This window comes from Dermochelys coriacea, chromosome 1, assembly GCF_009764565.3.
Source record: "Dermochelys coriacea isolate rDerCor1 chromosome 1, rDerCor1.pri.v4, whole genome shotgun sequence".
Taxonomy (NCBI): Eukaryota; Metazoa; Chordata; order Testudines; family Dermochelyidae; genus Dermochelys; species Dermochelys coriacea.
This window is the reverse complement of record NC_050068.2, coordinates 337,494,750-337,516,551: the sequence shown is the minus strand read 5'-3', so window position 1 is coordinate 337,516,551 and position 21,802 is coordinate 337,494,750. Positions and strand designations below refer to the sequence as shown.

Sequence of the window (21,802 nt, the reverse complement as noted above, 5' to 3'; positions counted from 1 at the left end):
TATGAATACGTTGAACAGAACTGGTCCCAGGACAGATCCTTGGGGGGGCTGCTATTTTCCTCTCTTCACTGTGAAAACTGTTTATTGCTACCCTTTGTTTCCTATCTTTTAACGAGTTATTGGTCCATTAGAGGACCTTTTGTCTCATCTCGTGACTCCTTACTTTGCTTAAGAGCCTTTGTTAAGGAACCTTGTCAAAGGCTTTCTGAAAGTCCAGTCCAAGTACACTATATGCACTGGATCACACTTGTCCACATGTTTCTTGACTCCCTCAAAGAATTCAAATAGATTGGTGAGGCATGATTTCCCAAAGCCATGTTAACTCTTCCTCAACACATGTTCATCAATGTGCCTGGTAATTCTGTTCTTACTATAGTTTCAACCAATTTGCCTAGTATTGAAGTTAGGTTCACCGGCCTGTAATTGCCAAAATTGCCTCTGGAGCCTTTTTAAAAAATCAGCCAGCTATCCCCCAGTCATTTGGTACAGAGGCTGTTTTAAGCAGTAGGTTACACACCAGTTAGTAGTTCTGCAATTTCATATTTGAGTTCCTTCAGAACTTTTGGGTGAATACCATCTGGTACTGGTGACTTATTACTGTTAAATTTATCAATTTGTTCTAAAACCTCCTCTACTGACAACTCAATCTGGGACAGTTCCTCAAATTTATCAACTAAAAAGAATGGCTCAGGTGTGGGAATCTCCCTCCCACTTCTGCAGTGAAGACTGGTGCACAGAATTCATTTAGCTTCTCTGCAACAGCCTTGTTTTCCTTGAGTGCTCCTTTGGCACCTCAATCATCCAGTGGCCCCAGTGATTGTTTGGCATGCTCCCTGCTTCTGATGGACTTAAAAAAAAAAAAAAAAAACTGCAGTTAATTTTTGTGTTTTGGCAGTTGCTTTTTGAATTCTTTATTGGCCTGCCTAATTATACTTTCACACTTGATTTTCCAGTTTATGATCCTTTCTATTTTCCTCTGTAAGATTTAACTCCCATTTTTAAAGCATAACTTTTTGTCTCTAGCCACTTCTTTTTACTCTGTTGTTTAGTCCTGGTGGCATTTTTTCTGGTCCTCTTACTCTTTAACTTTTTTAATACATATAATTTGTGCCTCTACTGTGGTGTTTTTAATAAAGCTTCCATGCACCTTGCAGGCATTTCACTCTTCTGACTGTTCCTTTTAATTTCCGTTTAGCTTCATCATTTTTGTGTAGTTCCCCTTTTTGCAGTTAAATGCTACTGTGGTGGGTTTCTTTGGTATTTTCCCCCTTACAAGGATGTTAAATTTAATTACAGTATGGTTGCTATTACTAGTTTAGGACTTAATCAGACTGTTTATTATTATCATTATTATTTAGCATTTATATTACAGTAGCCCCAAAAGGCCTCAGTCGGGAATGGGGCTCTGTTGTGTTTGTTCAAAAACTAACACCTATAAAAACACACTTCCTGCTCTGAGGAGTTTATAATCCAGCTCTGCAGCAATGGAATTACTCCCTGTTTCTCTGCTCCCTGTCCACCACCTCCCACATGACATGGACCTATTTCTCGTATATATGACTGCGTACCCAGCAGCTCCCATTGCAATCAGGACTTCTGAAAATCAGGACACTTATTTAGGTGCCTAAATATAAATTATGGGGCCTAACTTTAGGCATCCATTTTTGAAAAGCTTCTTGTTATGCTCTGTCTGATACTGCACAGTGGAAACAAGGAGAGAAGCAATTTTTCATGTGGTACATTTGTATGTAATCCCTGCAGGGTAATAACTTTCCTACTAAAAAAGAAAAGGAGTACTTGTGGCACCTTAGAGACTAACAAATTTATTAGAGCATAAGCTTTCGTGAGCTACAGCTCACTTCATCGGATGCATTAGATTTTAATGAGCAGAGAAAACCTGCTTTTCACTTACTGATATTTGTCATAACAGCAATATATTTGAAACTAAATGCATAATAGCATCTAACCACCAGAGGGAATGGTGAGTGCTTGTAGACTGTCTGAGCCAGGGAAGGGAAAGAGACAAGAGTGAGGAATCCAGATTTCAGGCACTTAAGAGCTATTAACTTTCAATGAGAGATTGGTGCCTAAGGATGTGATTCCCAAAGGTATTTAGGCTCCTAAGTCACTGAGATGCTTTTGAAATTTTTACCCTTCTCTCCTCGATGTGTGCAAATTATTGATTCCATCTTAAGTGAAAAGAAACGGAGAACTTGTGGCACCTTAGAGACTAACAAATTTGTTAGTCTCTAAGGTGCCACAAGTTCTCCTTTTCTTTTTGCGAATACAGACTAACATGGCTGCTACTCTGAAACCTGTCATCTTAAGTGAGTGAGCCTCTCTCCAAACTAGGGAACAATTGCTGGGGCAACATGGGCCTGAAGAGACATAATCCAAGAAACTTCAGTTCTGCCAGCCAATTGACATGCACATTAGTGCCAATAAGGGACAAATAAGTTTTCATGGTTCATTTTTGGTGGTTATCTAGGGCAAAATTGGTGAAATTGCTTTTTCTGATATGGAAAGATCATGCTTCATAGATGGGGGGTTTAACCTTGCAGCTGACCTCATTGCAGAGATTGCCAAAGTATCTAGGCATAAAGGATGGGAGAGAAGATGGGAATAGGCCCAGAGATAGCTAATTCTGGAGGAAAACCTTCACTTCTGAAGAGAGAGCCTTTTCTTTTGTTAGTGACACTTTCTGTAGTTGGACAGATATTACCAAAATCTGCAAGAAGCCCTTTGAACCCAAAATGGGGATTGTTTGTCCACAGTCTCTATTTCTGTGACCTGTCAAAGTGCCTTAGACAAAAATAGATTGTTTTCTAAAATAAACAGGGCAGATTTCACTTGACTCACAGTAAGTGTGTTGTTATTTCGCTCTGTTCCTGGTCTGCCAGGCTGGGTGGGTTAATGTGAAAAATTGATATATCATAAGTTTTGTTTTTTCTCCAAATTTGTCATCAGGTATGTTTGCTAATGGAATTCAAGTGTGGAAATGACTAATGACAGTTATAAAAATATCTTTCCATTCATATCAGGGATGTTTTGAAGGAGGCTCCTGGGAAACCTTTTGTTAAAAGTTTTCTCCAAAATGAAGGAGCAGGTTGAGGTGATTTCTTTGCTTCTGATGGAGTTCAACTCCTCTCTGGATTCTGCTAAATTAAACTCAAATTTATGATACGCTAAGGAGGGAAAATTTCCCAAGAACCTGTAAAAAAATTGACAACCCTTCATGAAGATATTTTATACTGAAAACAAAAATGCAATTTGCTTAGACCTTTTTACATCAGAGCCTATGGCTTTTCCAAATAAGGTTTCTGTGGGATGAAAAGAGAGAAAGAGGAAGATTTCTGAAATACAGTGAAAAAGCTCATATAAAATGGAGAGATTCTATCAGAAAGACAACCAAACCCACCAAACCCAGGTTATCTGAAAACCTGAAGGAGAGACACAATTATAGTGAATCAGACAAACAAAATTGTCCACTGTTCTGAACTCTTCAGCTTTTGTTATTTAACTCTTCCACTTGATCTCAGTAAATTCAGAAACATGCAAGTTGGGAAAAATAAAATAAGTAATAGGAAGTTACTTATTTAAACACCGCTACAAAACAATCTACATGATCAAAACCACCAGAAGGAAAAAGTAGGTTAATATACTGTAATACCTTAATTTAGTGGGTATGCTCTTGTCTCCCTTTTGTGGCTGGCTCTAGCAACTGTAATACCTTGGTGCTTACAGCTAAAGGAATTTTCCTTTAGTTCGGATGATGAAATGTTGGGACTTGTGTGCTGAAGTTCTCAGGTTAAATCCCCACTGATGACCTTGGGGCCTATATGTAGAAGGCCGCTATATGTTACAGTATCATCATAAAGACAATTAAAGATTACAGGTCAGGATAGCAGCTGGTGTATGTTGGCTGAGGGATGCCAGTTTCCACCAAGTGATGATCTAGGCCTATACCTTTGATCTCTAGTTGGTGTTATCAACTATTGACAGTAAAAGGCTTAAAAGAAGCATTCCTATTCTGTGAACTTATTGACGTGAAAGGTGAATGTCCTGGAGCTATAGGCCATTGTTTCTATTTTAACATTTAAGTCCATTTAACTCAAAGTTTTGTGTGTAAATTCTTTGAAAAATATAAACATTTTTTAACATGTAAAAGGCACTCAAGGTAAATTACTAGGGGTATGTCTACACTACAAAGTTAGGTCGAATTTATAGAAGTCGGTTTTGTAGAAAGCGTTTTTATACAGTCGAGTATGTGTGTCCCCACACAAATGCTCTAAGTGCATGTAGTCGGCAGAGTGTATCCACAGTACCGAGGCAACCGTCAACTTCCGGAGCTTTGCACTGTGGGTAGCTATCCCACAGTTTCCGCAGTCTCTGGCGCCCATTTGAATTCTGGGTAGAAATCCCAGTGCCTGATGGGGCTAAAACATTGTCGCGGATGAGGTTCAATAAAGATAAATGCAGGGTCCTGCACTTAGGATGGAAGAATCCAATGCACCGCTACAGACTAGGGACCGAATGGCTCGGCAGCAGTTCTGCGGAAAAGGACCTAGGGGTGACAGTGGACGAGAAGCTGGATATGAGTCAGCAGTGTGCCCTTGTTGCCAAGAAGGCCAATGGCATTTTGGGTTGTATAAGTAGGGGCATAGCGAGCAGATCGAGGGACGTGATCGTTCCCCTCTATTCGACACTGGTGAGGCCTCATCTGGAGTACTGTGTCCAGTTTTGGGCCCCACACTACAGGAAGGATGTGGATAAATTGGAAAGAGTACAACGAAGGGCAACGAAAATGATTAGGGGTCTAGAGCACATGACTTATGAGGAGAGGCTGAGGGAGCTGGGATTGTTTAGTCTGCAGAAGAGAAGAATGAGGGGGGATTTGATAGCTGCTTTCAACTACCTGAAAGGGGGTTTCAAAGAGGATGGCTCTAGACTGTTCTCAATGGTAGCAGATGACAGAACGAGGAGTAATGGTCTCAAGTTGCAATGGGGGAGGTTTAGATTGGATATTAGGAAAAACTTTTTCACTAAGAGGGTGGTGAAACACTGGAATGCGTTACCTAGGGAGGTGGTAGAATCTCCTTCCTTAGAGGTTTTTAAGGTCAGGCTTGACAAAGCCCTAGCTGGGATGATTTAACTGGGACTTGGTCCTGCTTTGAGCAGGGGGTTGGACTAGATGACCTTCTGGGGTCCCTTCCAACCCTGATATTCTATGATTCTATGATTCTATGATTCTATGGTTCTGGGTACATATCGTCAGGCCCCTGTTCCCTCCCTCCCTCCATAAAAGCAAGGGCAGACAATCATTTTGCGCTTTTTTTCGTGAGTTACCTGTGCAGATGCCATACCACGGCAAGCATGGAGCCCGCTCAGCTAACCATCACCGTATGTCTCCTGGGTGCTGGCAGACGTGGTACTGCATTGCTACACAGCAGCAGTTTATTGCCTTTTGGCAGCAGACAATGCAGTATGACTGGTAGCCATCGTTGACGTAGTCCTGGGTGCTCTTTTAACTGGGCGCCTGGGCAAACATGGGAGTGACTCAGCTAGGTCATTTCCCTTGTTTCGTCTCATGGCGATTGAGTCCTACCGGCAGTGCACTGTCTTTTAATCTGCAGCCAGCAGAAGATGATGGCCAGCAGTCACACTGTACCGTCTTCTGCCGAGCACCCAGGAGGTGACGATGGCTAGCAGTTGTACTGCACAGTCTGCTGCCAGCAAGATGTATAAAGATAGATGAAGTGGCTCAAAACAAGATATAGACCAGATTTGTTTTCTATTCATTTTCTCCTGCCTCCCTCCCTCTGTGAAATCAACAGCCTGCTAAACCCAGTTTTGAGTTCTATCCTTGAGGTTTTGAGTTCTATCTCTGAGGCGGCCATTCAGTTTCTCACAAAGCCACCCCCTTAGTTGATTTTAATGCCCTGTAAGCCATGTCGTCGGTCGCCCCTCCCTTCGTCAGGGCAACAGCAGACAATCGTTCCGCGCCTTTTTTCTGTGCAGACGCCATACCACGGCAAGCATGGAGCCCATTCAGATCACTTTTGCAATTAGGAGCACATAAAACACCACACGCATTATCCAGCAGTATATGCAGCACCAGAACCTGGCAAAGCGAAACCGGGCGAGTAGGCAACGTCAGCACGGTTATGAGAGTGATGAGGACATGGACACAGACTTCTCTCAAAGCATGAGCCCTGGCAATGTGGGCATCATGGGTCTAATGGGGCAGGCTCATGCGGTGGAACGCTGATTCTGGGCCCGGGAAACAAGCACAGACTGGTGGGACCACATAGTATTGCAGGTCTGGGACGATTCCCAGTGGCTGCAAAACTTTCGCATGCGTAAGGGCACTTTGATGGAACTTTGTGACTTGCTTTCCCCTGCCCTGAGGTGCAAGAACACCAAGATGAGAGCAGCCCTCACAGTTGAGAAGCAAGTGTCAATAGCCCTGTGGACGCTTTCAACGCCAGACAGCTACCAGTCAGTCAGAAATCAATTTGGAGTGGGCAAAACTACTGTGGGGGCAGCTGTGATGCAAGTAGCAAGCAATCAAAGATCTGCTGATATCAAGGGTAGTGACCCTGGGAAATGTGCAAGTTATAGTGCATGGCTTTGCTGCAATGGGATTCCCTAACTGTGGTGGGGCCATAGACGGAACCCATATCCCTATCTTGGCACCGGAGCACCAAGCCGGCGAGTACATAAACTGCAAGGAGTACTTTTCAATAGTGCTGCAAGCACTGGTGAATCACAAGGGACGTTTCACCAACATCAGCGTGGGATGGCCAGGAAAGGTACATGACGCTCGCATCTTCAGGAACTAGGGTCTGTTTCAAAAGCTTCAGGAAGAGACTTTCTTCCCAGACCAGAAAATAACTGTTGGGGATGTTGAAATGCCTATAGTTATCCTTGGGGACCCAGCCTACCCCTTAATGTCATGGCTCATGAAGCCATACATAGGCAGCCTGGACAGTAGTCAGGAGCTGTTCAACTACAGGCTGAGCAAGTGCAGAATAGTGGTAGAATGTGCATTTGGACTTTTAAAAGCGCACTGGCCCAGTTTACTGACTCGGTCACACCTCAGCGAAACCATATTCCCACTGTTATTACTGCTTGCTGTGCGCTCCACAATATCTGTGAGAGTAAGGGGGACACGTTTATGGCGGGATGGGAGGTTGAGGCAAATCGCCTGGCTGCTGGTTACGCACAGCCAGACACCAGGGTGGTCAGAAGAGCATAGGAGGGTGCGGTGCGCATCAGAGAAGCTTTGAAAACCAGTTTCATGACTGGCCAGGCTACGGTGTGAAAGTTCTGTTTGTTTCTCCTTGATGAAACCCCCCGCCCCTTGGTTCACTCTACTTCCCTGTAAGCTAACCACCCTCCCCACCTCCCTTCGATCACTGCTTGCAGAGGCAATAAAGTCATTGTTGCTTCACATTCATGCATTCTTTATTAATTCTTCACACAAATAGGGGGATAATTACCAAGGTAGCTCAGGAGGGGTGGTGGAGAAAGGAAGAACAAAGTCACACAGCACTTTAAAAGTTTAAAACTTTAAAACTTATTGAATGCCAGCCTTCTGTTGCTTGGGCAATCCTCTGGGCTGGAGTGGCTGGGTGGCCAGAGGTCCCCCCACCGCGTTCTTGGTCGTCTGGGTGAGGAGGCTATGGAACTTTGGGAGGAGGGCGGTTGGTTACACAGGGGCTGTAGCGGCGGTCTGTGCTCCTGCTGCCTTTCCTGCAGCTCAACCATACGCTGGAGCATATTAGTTTGATCCTCCAGGAGCCTCAGCATTGAATCCTGCCTCCTCTCATCACGCTGCTGCCACCTTTCTAGCTTCAGCCCTCTCTTCAGCCTGCCACCTCTCCTCCTGGACATTTTTGTTTTCCTGCACTCTGACATTGTCTGCCTCCAGCATTCATCTGTGCTCTGTCAGTGTGGGAGGACAGCATGAGCTCAGAGAACATTTCATCGCGAGTGCGTTTTTTTTCACCTTCTAATCTTCGCTAGCCTCTGGGAAGGAGAAGATACTGTGATCCTTGAAACACATGCAGCTGGTGGAGGAAAAAAAAAGGGACAGTGGTATTTAAAAAGACACATTTTATAGAACAATGGGTACACTCTTTCACGGTAAACCTTGCTGTTAACATTACATACATAGCACATGTGCTTTCATTCCAAGGTCGCATTTTGCCTTCCCCCACCACGTGGCTAGCCCCTCCCTGTGGCTAACAGCGGGGAACATTTCAGTTCAGCCACAGGCAAACAGCCCAGCAGGAACGGGCACCTCTGAATGTCCCCTTAAGAAAAGTACCCTATTTCAAACAGGTGACCATGAATGATATTCTCCTGAGGATAATACAGAGAGATAAAGAATGGATGTTGTTTGAACGCTAGCAAACATATACTGCAATGCTTTGTTCTACAATGATTCCCGAGTACGTGCTACTGGCCTGGAGTGGTAAAGTGTCCTACCATGGTGGATGGAATAAGGCTGCCCTCCCCAGAAACCTTTTGCAAAGGCTTTGGGAGTACATCCAGGAGAGCAACGAATTCCAGGACAAATTAATCATTAAACATGCTGGCTTTTAAACCATGTATACTATTTTAAAAGGTACTCACCAGAGGTCCCTTCTCTGCCTGGTGGGTCCAGGAGGCAGCCTTGGGTGGGTTCGGGGGGTACTGGCTCCAGGTCCAGGGTGAGAAAAAATTCCTGGCTGTCAGGAAAACCGGTTTCTCCGCTTGTTTGCTGTAAGCTATCTACAACCTCATCATCATCGTCTTCCTCATCCCCAAAACCTGCTTCCGTGTTGCCTCCATCTCCATTGAAGGAGTCAAAAAACACGGCTGGGGTAGTGGGGCTGAACCTCCTAAAATGGCATGCAGCTCATCATAGAAGCGGCATGTTTGGGGCTCTGACCCGGAGGGGCCATTTGCCTCTCTGATTTTCTGGTAGGCTTGCCTCAGCTCCTTAAGTTTCACATGGCACTGCTTCGGGTCCCTGTTATGGCCTCTGTCCTTCATGCCCTGGGAGATTTTCACAAATGTTTTGGCATTTTGAAAACTGGAACGTTGTTCTGATAGCACGGATTCCTCTCCCCATACAGCGATCAGATCCCGTATCTCCCGTTCGGTCCATGCTGGAGATCTTTTGCGATTCTGGGACTCCATCATGGTCACCTCTGCTGATGAGCTCTGCACGGTCACCTGCAGCTTGCCACACTGGCCAAACAGGTAATTGAAATTCAAAAGATTGCGGGCCTTTTCCTGTCTACCTGGTCAGTGCATCTGAGTTGAGAGTGCTGTCCAGAGCGGTCACAATGGAGCACTCTGGGATAGCTCCCGGAGGCCAATACCGTCTAATTGCATCCACAGCACCCCAATCGACCCAGCAAAACCGATTTCAGCACTAATCCCCTTGTCGGGGGTGGAGGAAGGAAATCGATTTTAAGAGCCCTTTAAGTCGAAAAAAGGGCTTTGTCATGTGGACGGGTGCAGGGTTAAATCGATTTAATGCTGCTAAATTCGACCTCAACGCCTAGTGTAGATCAGGGCTAGGGGGTAAGAGAAGTAAGTGAGGGAGGGGACCATTCATTAGATTAGAAAGGGGGTTAAAATAGAATCTGCTTGAAATATTTTTGCTGCTTTTCCTTTCAATTTCACTTCATTTTCACTCTGACAATATCAGTGGCTCCCTCAGATGGCAATTCAAGCCACTCCTAGTTCCTAATTGCAGACACTGATAAGGATTGAGGCTGTGAATTTCAAAAGATAATACTATTTTTTTCCCAATAACATTTAGAAACAGCCCATGGACTAGACTGTTCCCCCAAATCCACACAGGGAGGTGCATATGGATAATCCCCATTCTGCATGGGAAAAGGGCTTACCCCTACATTGCACCATGATCCCTGCAGATGCCCCTCTGCTCAGCCTCTATGCTGATGGAGGGGGTGAAGACTGGGTAAGAGTGGTCATGACTGGAGCAGGGATTGGGAGAAATGCACAATGTCCTACTTCCAGCCCTACACGGTTTAGTCAGAAGATAATACAGCTTGCCCTCACTTGGGATCCCAGAGGCAATTGCAGCCTGGAGAGTCCTTGAGCCATGCTGTCAGGAGCTGGGGAGCACCAATCTAGAATCTCTGGGATTCTGCCAGGTTTGGAGACCAGCCCAGTGGCCTTTTCCACAGGGAGAGGCAAACCTTGCCCCTTTTGGGGACAATAAGGTGGGATCTCAGTGAGGAGACCCTTGTGTAAATTTCCTCCTCCAGAGCATTTCCTCAAGAGAGGGATGATCTGGACCTTTGTCACAAAAAGTTAATATTCAGAGTCATTGTAATCACATTCTACTTGGACTCAAAAGTGCAGGAGAAAATAGCTCAAGTATCCTCCAGTTCTTTTCTTAGAAAGATCCAGTGAAAGCTTCATGCTATTAAAAAGGTCCATGCAAATGGAATTGCAGAAGGGGCATAAAAGCTCTGGACAGGAGGCAGAATTAATGGTGCAAAACTGATTTCTCAATTCTTATCACTCAAGACCATCACAAAGGTGAACGTGCCTTGGAAGGGGGCAATGAAAGAGTGGTGGTTCCTTTATCAGAGCTGAAAACATGAGAGAAATTGCCGCAGGAAAACAGTATTAATGGTGTGCCTTAATCGAAGGGACTTTTGGAGTGGCAGAGAGCAATGTTGGAGAGAATAAATAAAGACGAGATTGGCTAAATTCCACCTCTCTGGAACCTGACAATTAGATTTACTATCCAGGCAGCTGCATCAGTGACAGTGATACATAATTAACCCTGGTATAGCCCTGTCCTTCCAAAACACTAATATACAAGATGAATTAAATCTTTAGGCAAATGAAACACCATGGACTGAGTACAGAAAAAAAACATACAGATGCCCTTCAGAATAAATAAAATAGAGGCAAGAGAAGCTAAGTAGTGTCTTATATGTATATAGTGCTGTTTATCTATAGGGATACCAAAGCTCTTAACAAACAACCTATGGGCCCAAGCCTCTTTTGAAAACAATGCGAAAGCTCCTTTTGATTTCAGTGGACAATGGATCATGCTCAGCATACAAAACCAGGAACCCCTTCAGCACTTAAATATAGCTACTTCTGGGGTGGAGGGTAGCAGCTAGTTAGACAATCAGGGCAGAGGTGTGCTAAATAATAGTGGAGGAGGGGATTTTTTGACTAAGGACACCAGAGCAAACTTTAGCAAAGTCAAGCACTATGATGTTTTTTGTCTGTGAAAAGCAGACGGAACTTTAATTTTGACCAAACGGTCCTACCCAGCTCTCAAAGGAGATCAGATTTTTTGTCCCAGAAAAACAAAGAGCTGAGACAACATTACGGAGAGTGATATCTATGGATCCAGTGAACCTAGCCAATACAAACCTGAAACTTAGGCCACCATGCCATCCCCTCTGATATACATGAAACATGGCTTGACCCACATTTCAGAGGAAAAGGTTGAACCAGACAGAACAGATTTCTAAATGAGGAGGAAAATATTTTAATTATTTTTATTTATTAAATTCTGGTACTTATGAAGTACATCAGTGTTTCCCCAAATATGGTTTGCAACCTCCTGGAGGAGCATGAAAGAAGCCAACATAGGGGCATTTAGAAAAACTGGATGAGCACAAGTCCATGGGGCTGGATGTGCTGCATCTGAGGGTGCTAAAGGAGTTGGTGGATGTGATTGCAGAGCCATTAGCCATTATCTTTGAAAACTCATGGTGATCGGGTGGGGGGGGAGAGGGGCGGTCCCAGATGACTGGAAAAAGGCTAATGTAGTGTCCATCTTTAAAAAAGGAAAGAAAGAGGATCCGGGGAACTACAGGCCAGTCAGCCGTACCTTAATCCCTAGAAAAATCATGGAGCCGGTCCTCAAGGAATCAATTCTGAAGCACTTAGAGAAGAGGAAAGTGATCAGGAACAGTCAGCATGGATTCACCAAGGGCAAGTCATGCCTGACTAATCTAATTGCCTTCTATGACAAGATAACTGGCTCTGTGGATGAGGGGAAAGCAGTGGATGTGTTATTCCTTGACTTTAGCAAAGCTTTTGACACGATCTTCCACAGTATTCCTGCCAGCAAGTTAAAGAAGTATGGGCTGGATGAATGGATGATAAGGTGGATAAAAAGCTAGCTAGATTGTTGGGCTCAATGGGTAGTGATCAAAGGCTCCATGTCTAGTTGGCAGCTGGTATCAAGCAGAGAGTGCCCAAAGGGTCGGTCCTCGAGCCGGTTTTGTTCAATATCTTCATTAATGATCTGGAGGATGGCGTGGACTGCACCCTCAGCAAGATTGCAGATGACACTAAACTGGGAGGAGTGGTAGGTACGCTGGAGGGTAGTGATAGGATACAGAAGGACCTAGACAAATTAGAGGATTGGGCCAAAAGAAATCTGATGAGGTTCAACAAAGCCAAGTGCAGAGTCCTGCACTTAGGACAGAAGAATCCCATGCACCGCTACAGACTAGGGACCGAATGGCTAGGCAGCAGTTCTGCAGAAAAGGACCTAGGGGTTACAGTGGACGAGAAGCTGAATATGAGGCAACAGTTTGTCCTTGTTGCCAAGAAGGCTAACGGCATTTTGGGCTGTATAAGTAGGGGCATTGCCAGCAGATCGGGGGACGTGATCGTTCTTCTCTATTCGATATTGGTGAGGCCTCATCTGGAGTACTGGGTCCAGTTTTGGGCCCCACACTACAAGAAGGATGTGGAAAAACTGGAAAGCATCCAGTGGAGGGCAATAAAAATGATTAGGGGACTGGAACACATGACTTATGAGGAGAGGCTGAGGGAACTGGGATTGTTTAGTCTGTGGAAGAGAAGAATGAGGGGGGATTTGATAGCTGCTTTCAACTACCTGAAAGCGGATTCCAAAGAGGACGGATCTAGACTGTTCTCAATGGTAGCAGATGACAGAACAAGGAGTAATGGTCTCAAGTTGCAGTGGGGGAGGTTTAGGTTGGATATTAGGAAAAACTTTTTCACTAGGAGGGTGGTGAAGCCCTGGAATGCATTACCTAGGGAGCTGGTGGAATCTCCTTTGAGGTTTTTAAGGTCAGGCTTGATAAAGCCCTGGCTGGGATGATTTAGTTGGGGATGGTCCTGCTTTGAGCAGGGGGTTGGACTAGATGACCTCCTAAAGTCCCTTCCAACCCTGATATTCTATGATTCTATGGAATGGACAGATGTATATAGTCTGGTGTGAGGTTTTTGTTTTTTAAGTAAACCTCTAAGCTATTATAGTTGCAAATAAAACTCATCAAAACTGCAGCTGGCATGGAGATGGCTGCCTGAGTTAGCAGAGAGCCTGAAATAACAGCTCTATGGTATGAACTGCCATCAGTGTTAACTCAGATGCCAGTGATGGCTCTTTAACTGTCACCATCCATATTGTTGAATATTTTACTGCTCATCTAAGCAAGTAAGAAAAAAAATAGATTATGAAGATCATTATCGATGCTTCCCTGTTTGGGGAAGCAGGAAATGTATCCATTGAAATGGGTAGCACTTTAACAACACAAGGCAAGGCTGTAGGGGATTCCAAATTGGTTTCACTTTCCTGAAGAAGGAGGCTTATATTTCAGAAGTCTGGGAAACACAGAAGTACATACTGGTTGGACTGGGCAAAAATTAAGGCAATTAAATAGAGAGGTCCTAAGTCTGCATTCAGATCCATGGGGTGCATTCTTGTGCCAGCAATGAGCCTTTCTGATGTTAATTGGAACTGCTCACACAGATCTGATTGCAGGATTGGGTCCAAGACTCTCTCTCTCTCTCTCTCTCTCAAAACTTTAGAACTCTTTTTTTTCTTAAAACTCTTTTCTTTCCTTTCCTTCCCTAGAGAATGTTATTACAAAGAACCATTCATTTCAAAATTCTAAAAGCATGTGACTGCATTGCACTGAAACAAATACAGTAACTAGTGAAATAGAACCCTGGCATATACACACAACTCTCACTTACAAAGTGAGGTGACGTTGATACAGTATAATCACTCAGTAGAAGAGATAATTTAGAGAAGCAGATGTCTCACCTAATGATCCAGATATTGAGGAAGAGGGATCAGTTACTGAATCAGATACATCATTTACTAACCAAGAGATGTCATCTATTGATGCTGACACATAATTTGTTGAGCCAGATATATGATTAAATCAGGCACATCACTTAGTGAGTCAACTGTTATAAACTATTATCTACTGAGTCCAATATAATACCTGTTCAAAAGATGCATCATGCATCAGCTACTACCTACTAACTAAATGTGTCACCTGCTAAAACATTCAGTATACAATCAAGTGTCCATGAGTGAAATGCCAGACCTTAAAGTAGAGAGAGAGAATATGTTGTTTAAGAACTAACATATTGGATGGAACATGAAACCATGAAATTGACATACACTTCTCACCTCCTTCTCAAGTAAGTGTCTAACTGGCTTCCAGTCTCCTTCCCTATCACATTCAGATTCCTCCCCTTCAAAGACCTGCATGGTTCCATCCTAGCCTACGTCTCATCTCTAACATTTTGCAGCTCCCTTGCTCAAGCCCTGACGCACTTCAGCTCCCTCTGATACTCCCTTTGTCTCCTACTCCCACAAATGATTCCAGGCCTTTTACACCATGTAGAAAAGGTCGAAGAAGCGTAAAGAGGCTCTAAAAACCCTATACACCGGCCAGGGATTGCCCCTGTACAGGAACTGAGGCAGACAGCCATACAGCTCCTCCAAGCTAGGAGTGAGAAGGGTGAATCTGCAGTATGCAGCACTGCAGTGAGTGATTCTGGCAGCCAAAAGAGCAGCCCAGGGAAATTGTTGTAATGTAGACAGGCCCCAAGGGATGTCTAAATTATGCTAGGGGTCACAGAGCACCCCAAGATTAGCCACCACCAGAGCCTATCACTCTGCCTAGACTGTGAGGGCCATGCTGCACTTTTAGTCAGTCCAGAACAGCCTCTCACCTCATGTGCTAAATGCCTGATTTTGCTTGTTGTCAGTAAAATCCATTGCACAACTCCCATTGACTTCAAGGAGCGTCCTGCTTCCTAAACATTCACATGCCTTGACGAGCGAAGGAAATTGCTTACTTTTCATACCAACCATGTGAAACCCAAGAGCTTCAGAACCCTCCTCTTTTGTTTCCCTACAGGATCCTAAAGTTTCACATTGAAAGGGCTCCAGAGTGCTTCTAGAGACCTTGCTTTCTTTTAAAGTGGCAACTGCTAAGTTACTTTCTCAGAGAACCTTATCTGATATCTGGATCTTATGGTAATTAGAGCTTGCTGAATACTTTAGATTAGATAAAAAGAACAGGAGTACTTGTGGCACTTTAGAGACTAACAAATTTATTAAAGCATAAGCTTTCGTGGGCTACAGCCCACTTCATCAGATGCATAGAATGGAACATATAGTAAGAAGATATATATATATATATATATATATATATACATATACAGAGAAGGTGGAAGTTGCCATACAAACTGTAAGAGGCTAATTAATTAAGATGAGCTATTATCAGCAGGAGAAAAACACTTTTGTAGTGATAATCAGGATGGCCCATTTAGACAGTTGACAAGAAGGTGTGAGGATACTTAACATTAACTTAACTTAACTTAACTTACCTAGGGAGGTGGTAGAATCTCCTTCCTTAGAGGTTTTTAAGGTCAGGCTTGACAAAGCCCTAGCTGGGATGATTTAACTGGGACTTGGTCCTGCTTTGAGCAGGGGGTTGGACTAGATGACCTTCTGGGGTCCCTTCCAACCCTGATATTCTATGATTCTATGATTCTAACATGGGGAAATAGAAAAGGAGTACTTGTGGCACCTTAGAGTCTAACAAATTTATTAGAGCATAAGCTTTCGTGAGCTACAGCTCACTTCATCGGATGCATTTGGTGGAAAAAACAGAGGAGAGATTTATATACACACACACAGAGAACATGAAACAATGGGTTTATCATACACACTGTAAGGAGAGTGATCACTTAAGATAAGCCATCACCAGCAGCAGGGGGGGGAAAGGAGGAAAACCTTTCATGGTGACAAGCAAGGTAGGCTAATTCCAGCAGTTAACAAGAATATCAGAGGAACAGTGGGGGGTGGGGTGGGAGGGAGAAATACCATGGGGAAATAGTTTTACTTTGTGTAATGACTCATCCATTCCCAGTCTCTATTCAAGCCTAAGTTAATTGTATCCAGTTTGCAAATTAATTCCAATTCAGCAGTCTCTCGTTGGAGTCTGTTTTTGAAGCTTTTTTGTTGAAGTATAGCCACTCTTAGGTCTGTGATCGAGTGACCAGAGAGATTGAAGTGTTCTCCAACTGGTTTTTGAATGTTATAATTCTTGACGTCTGATTTGTGTCCATTCATTCTTTTACGTAGAGACTGTCCAGTTTGGCCAATGTACATGGCAGAGGGGCATTGCTGGCACATGATGGCATATATCACATTGGTAGATGCGCAGGTGAACGAGCCTCTGATAGTGTGGCTGATGTGATTAGGCCCTATGATGGTATCCCTTGAATAGATATGTGGACAGAGTTGGCAACGGGCTTTGTTGCAAGGATAGGTTCCTGGGTTAGTGGTTCTGTTGTGTGGTGTGTGGTTGCTGGTGAGTATTTGCTTCAGATTGGGGGGCTGTCTGTAAGCAAGGACTGGCCTGTCTCCCAAGATCTGTGAGAGTGATGGGTCGTCCTTCAGGATAGGTTGTAGATCCTTGATGATGCATTGGAGAGGTTTTAGTTGGGGGCTGAAGGTGATGGCTAGTGGCGTTCTGTTGTTTTCTTTGTTGGGCCTGTCCTATAGTAGGTGACTTCTGGGTACTCTTCTGGCTCTGTCAATCTGTTTCTTCACTTCAGCAGGTGGGTATTGTAGTTGTAGGAATGCATGATAGAGATCTTGTAGGTGTTTGTCTCTGTCTGAGGGGTTGGAGCAAATGCGGTTATATCGTAGAGCTTGGCTGTAGACAATGGATCGAGTGGTATGATCTGGATGAAAGCTAGAGGCATGTAGGTAGGAATAGCGGTCAGTAGGTTTCCGATATAGGGTGGTGTTTATGTGACCATCGCTTATTAGCACCGTAGTGTCCAGGAAGTGGATCTCTTGTGTGGACTGGTCCAGGCTGAGGTTGATGGTGGGATGGAAATTGTTGTAATCATGGTGGAAATCCTCAAGAGCTTCTTTTCCATGGGTTCAGATGATGAAGATGTCATCAATGTAGCACAAGTAGAGTAGGGGCATTAGGGGACGAGAGCTGAGGAAGCGTTGTTCTAAGTCAGCCATAAAAATGTTGGCATACTGTGGGGCCATGCGGGTACCCATCGCAGTGCCGCTGATTTGAAGGTATACATTGTCACCAAATGTGAAATAGTTATGTGTCAGGACAAAGTCACAAAGTTCAGCCACCAGGTTAGCCGTGACAGTATTGGGGATACTGTTCCTGACGGCTTGTAGTCCATCTTTGTGTGGAATGTTGGTGTAGAGGGCTTCTACATCCATAGTGGCTAGGATGGGGTTTTTAGGAAGATCACCAATGGACTGTAGTTTCCTCAGGAAGTCAGTGGTGTCTCGAAGATAGCTGGGAGTGCTGGTAACGAAGGGCCTGAGGAGGGAGTCTACATAGCCAGACAATCCTGCTGTCAGGGTGCCAATGCCTGAGATGATGGGGCGTCCAGGATCTCCAGGTTTATGGATCTTGGGTAGCAGATAGAATACCCCAGGTCGGGGTTCTAGGGGTGTGTCTGTGCGGATTTGTTCTTGTGCTTTTTCAGGGAGTTTCTTGAGCAAATGCTGTAGTTTCTTTTGGTAACTCTCAGTGGGATCAGAGGGTAATGGCTTGTAGAAAGTGGTGTTGGAGAGCTGCCTAGTAGCCTCTTGTTCATACTCCGACCTATTCATGATGACGACAGCACCTCCTTTGTCAGCCTTTTTGATTATGATGTCAGAGTTGTTTCTGAGGCTGAGGATGGCACTGTGTTCACGAAAGCTTATGCTCTAATAAATTTGTTAGTCTCTAAAGTGCCACAAGTCCTCCTTTTCTTTTTGCGAATACAGACTAACACGGCTGCTACTCTGAAACATGGGGAAATAGATTCAATATGTGTAATGACCCAGCCACTCCCAGTCTCTATTCAAACCCAAGCTAATGGTATCTAGTTTGCATATTAATTCAAGCTCAGCAGTTTCTCCTTGGAGTCTGTTTTTGAAGCTTTTCTATTGCAAAATTGCCACCCTTAAGTCTTTTACTGAGTGGCCAGAGAGCTTGAAGTGTTCTCCTACTGGTTTTTGAATTTTATGATTACTAATCAACAGGGATGTTCTAAGAGTAAGGTAGCTTCTTGTAAATTCTAATCAGCGTGACCCAGGCTAACATAGTTCTTTTTATTTAAATACTTCAGTACAAAGCCAAAGCCCTGAAATAAGATTAGGAGCAGGTGGCACAGAAAGAGCTTTTGTCAGTTTATGTTACAGATAAATAGACATGGGCACAAAATCACATCTGTTGAAGCTGGTGTAAAGAGCTGCACAAAGGAAGCCATTTGCAATACCCGTGGTAACAAGTTGTATTGGTCCTACAAAACCAAAGAGCTACACTGTATATTCCTGAGCTCCATCTATGGCACTTCATCTGTTAGCTCTTTATATATTTACAGCAGTCGTATAACATCGCTCTTCCCATACTAGAAACTGAGTGATTTCAATGAACCATACAGTCTTTGAAATGACTAGGCAGCTTTACAGCTCTTCCACTTGGTGTGGTTTTATCAAGAGTTTCTTCCTTCTCTTGCCATTTACCACCAGGAGGAGATCTCTGTGCCACTACATTTTCTGGCGTCACCTTTGCCAATTCCCAAGATGTGAAATGAGTTTGGATCTGGGCCTGCTTCTGAACTATGCAGATGAGATCTAACTCTGTAATAGACAAGTAAAACCTGGGATCTGGCCAACTTCGTGGAAGTACAGAAGCTGCATGGATGCAGGCTTTATGGTTTGGGCCTCTCTCTAGAAATAAGCACAAATATTAATAAGGAGCTCTACTACCCAAAGGGTTCCAACACCTAACAGTCTAGTTGTGCAGTTGCTCCAGGTGCACAACTCTCATTGACTTCAGTGGGAATTTTATACATAGGGCAGCTGCAGGATCAGACTCTAAAGAAGGGGACCCCTGAAGTCCAGAATTTTGTTAATCGATACACATGTATTGGAGATACTCAGTGAATGGCCCAATAGAAGGGCAAAGTGTCATAATTATTTAATGTCCTGGCTTTTAAACATTTAATCCCAACTATAAAATTGCAGTATATTTTGTTCTGTAGGAGGAGAAGAGATACATCACTTGTTGTTGGTCTGTTAGATGGTGTCACGGTAACCACTCTTGGTCAGGTACTTTGGTGGATGACTGCGATTGCATGGGGGCAAGGAGGCTTTGAACCATTTGTATGCCCCTTCTTTCTGATCCTGGCGACCAAGGAGCTCTGCAGCATAATTTAGTGCAGTTTCAGGGCTGCTCTAATATATGCCTGGCTGCCCAGAGTATCACAGGGCCACTCCAACAGCTGGAGATTGCTGGGGCATAGGAACAACAACAAAATCTTTTGAGAACACTCAAGAGTGGTGGATCCACCAAGATGAAGGCTTCCTTGCACAGCAGGATAGGCACAAAACAGCTGGAGAGCAAGGCCAAGAATCTGTCCCTGTGTCTCCTTAATCAAATGAAATACTTGCACGTTATGTTTAATTTAATCTAGACAGTGCAAAAGACCCCTCCAGAGATGTTATCCAGAGCTGAATAACCATAGAAAAGCTAACAATGCACTGCCTGTGCAACTTATTTAATGAGAGCCCCACAGAGCCCTTCTTTGTGGTGTATTGAAAACTCAGTTAAAATTGTGATCTATCACTTTAAATTCTTAGGGGTCTTCCTGGTTCTGCTTGCAGCAGATGGCTCTGTAGGGAAGCATGAAATCAGAGTCAGTCTGCGCCAGCAAGCTTTGAGTAAGGGGGATGAATTGTACATCGCTGCCTTTGGAAGCAGCCTGTTCTGTCTCTCTCTCTGTTTTAGGTCCTTTTGTGCCAAGGTTCTGAAGTCTAAGAAATAAAGTAGTGTTACATTGCAACCTTCGAGCAAGAGTATTTTAGGTTTTTATCCAACTTCTCTGTGTGTATTCTGTGAAATCTAACACTGGCCTGGCTCATCTACAGTCCTGACCCTTTAAATTTCCTCCTGTCCTGCAAGAATGAAGTATCTTTTTTATTTTTACAGGAACCCAGTGGTGTTCAGTGGAATTCACCTAATGGACAAGAAATCTCCTGATGTGTTTTAAAGGGCCAGGACTGGACAGGAAGAGCAATGATTTGGGAGTGGGTCATAAACAGGAGTCTATTAGGTTGAAGAAGAAAATTATGTCAAGGGAGCATTTAAGCACCAAACTTAATATGTCACTAATCTCAGCCCCGGCAATATTTGCTCCCTCTCTCAACTAAATTTATTAAAGTAAAACAAGTTACCCTTGCCAATGACCATGTTATACACACACTGGTAACATTTTACACAACATTATTCACTTTGGCACAGGCCCCCCAAAATCATGAGATTGGCTTAAAAGCATGAGATTTAAAAAATAATAAATTTGGGGTTCTTTTCATTTGCCTTCTGGTGTTGAGTCTTCATGTTTCACGTTTTCAAGCTTTTCTGCACAACCATGATGAAAAAAAATTAAAAACAAAAAATAAAACTGTAAAATGAGTCTCACATAATCACATGCCTCCAAGAGCTGAGGCTTTAACAGCATCATCAAATACTGCAAGACTTTGATAAAACCACAATGGTTGGCAACACTGCCTTTTTCCCAGAGGGAGGACTACAGAAGTTGCAGGGCAGTGGAGAATCAGGCCCTAAAGCCCAGATTATGAAAGATATTTAGGCACATAACTCCCATTGACTTCAACAGGAAACAGGCACCAAAATACCTTTGAGGATCTGGACTTAAGTGACTTCCTGAGTGCTCCAGAGGGACAGTCAGGATCAAAGCCAAGATTAGACCTCAAAATTATTTTATCATCTTTCTCTTTTGATTGCCAGGCACCACTGTATAAAGGGTCAAAGTTCTTGGCTCCCAGATGTGTACGCAGCTACTATATTTCTCTCTCCAATAAATAATATAACAATAACAACAATCTACAATGGAGAGAGATCATGGACCAGGTTCTCTATTGGTTACACCAGTTTTAGCCAAGTATAACTCCACTGAGTTTAAAGGAGTGACAGCGGCATAAACTTTAGTAAAAAATAAAGAGGAGTCCTTGTGGCACCTTAGAGACTAACACATTTATTTGAGTATAAGCTTTCATGGGCTAGAACCCACTTCATCAGATGCCTGGAATGGCACCCTTGGTCAAATTCACCCTGCAGCCAGAGGGGTCATCCCATTGTAACAGATAGACTAAATACGGCCATCATCTCGGCATGTATTTTGAAAAGCCCATACTCAGAAAATCATTGTATTGTTACTATTAGCAATGATCCATTTAATTATTATTAATAATAAAGCTGAACTTAAGGGTAAAAAAAAAATCTTAAAATAATGTGACTCTCACGTTGCCCGGTTACTGATTAGCTGCTCACGTATCAATGTCCCAAACAGTTATTTCCCTTTCAAAATAAACAAACCTGCAAGCTCGGGAAATAAAGAATTGCAGCAAGTGCAGGTCCTCTCCTGCCTGTGATTGGATCGGGCTGGCAGTGAGATCACGGGGGAG

The 21,802-nt window shown here is 43.7% G+C and overlaps 1 long non-coding RNA gene across 1 annotated transcript; it reads left to right on the top strand.

The window, feature by feature from the left end:
* Nucleotides 1-9,190: 9,190 nt before the first annotated feature.
* Nucleotides 9,191-20,693, top strand: LOC119850779. The gene is made up of 2 exons (XR_005291015.1): nt 9,191-9,252; nt 20,307-20,693. It is a non-coding gene; the product is annotated as an uncharacterized LOC119850779 (long non-coding RNA).
* Nucleotides 20,694-21,802: the final 1,109 nt, after the last annotated feature.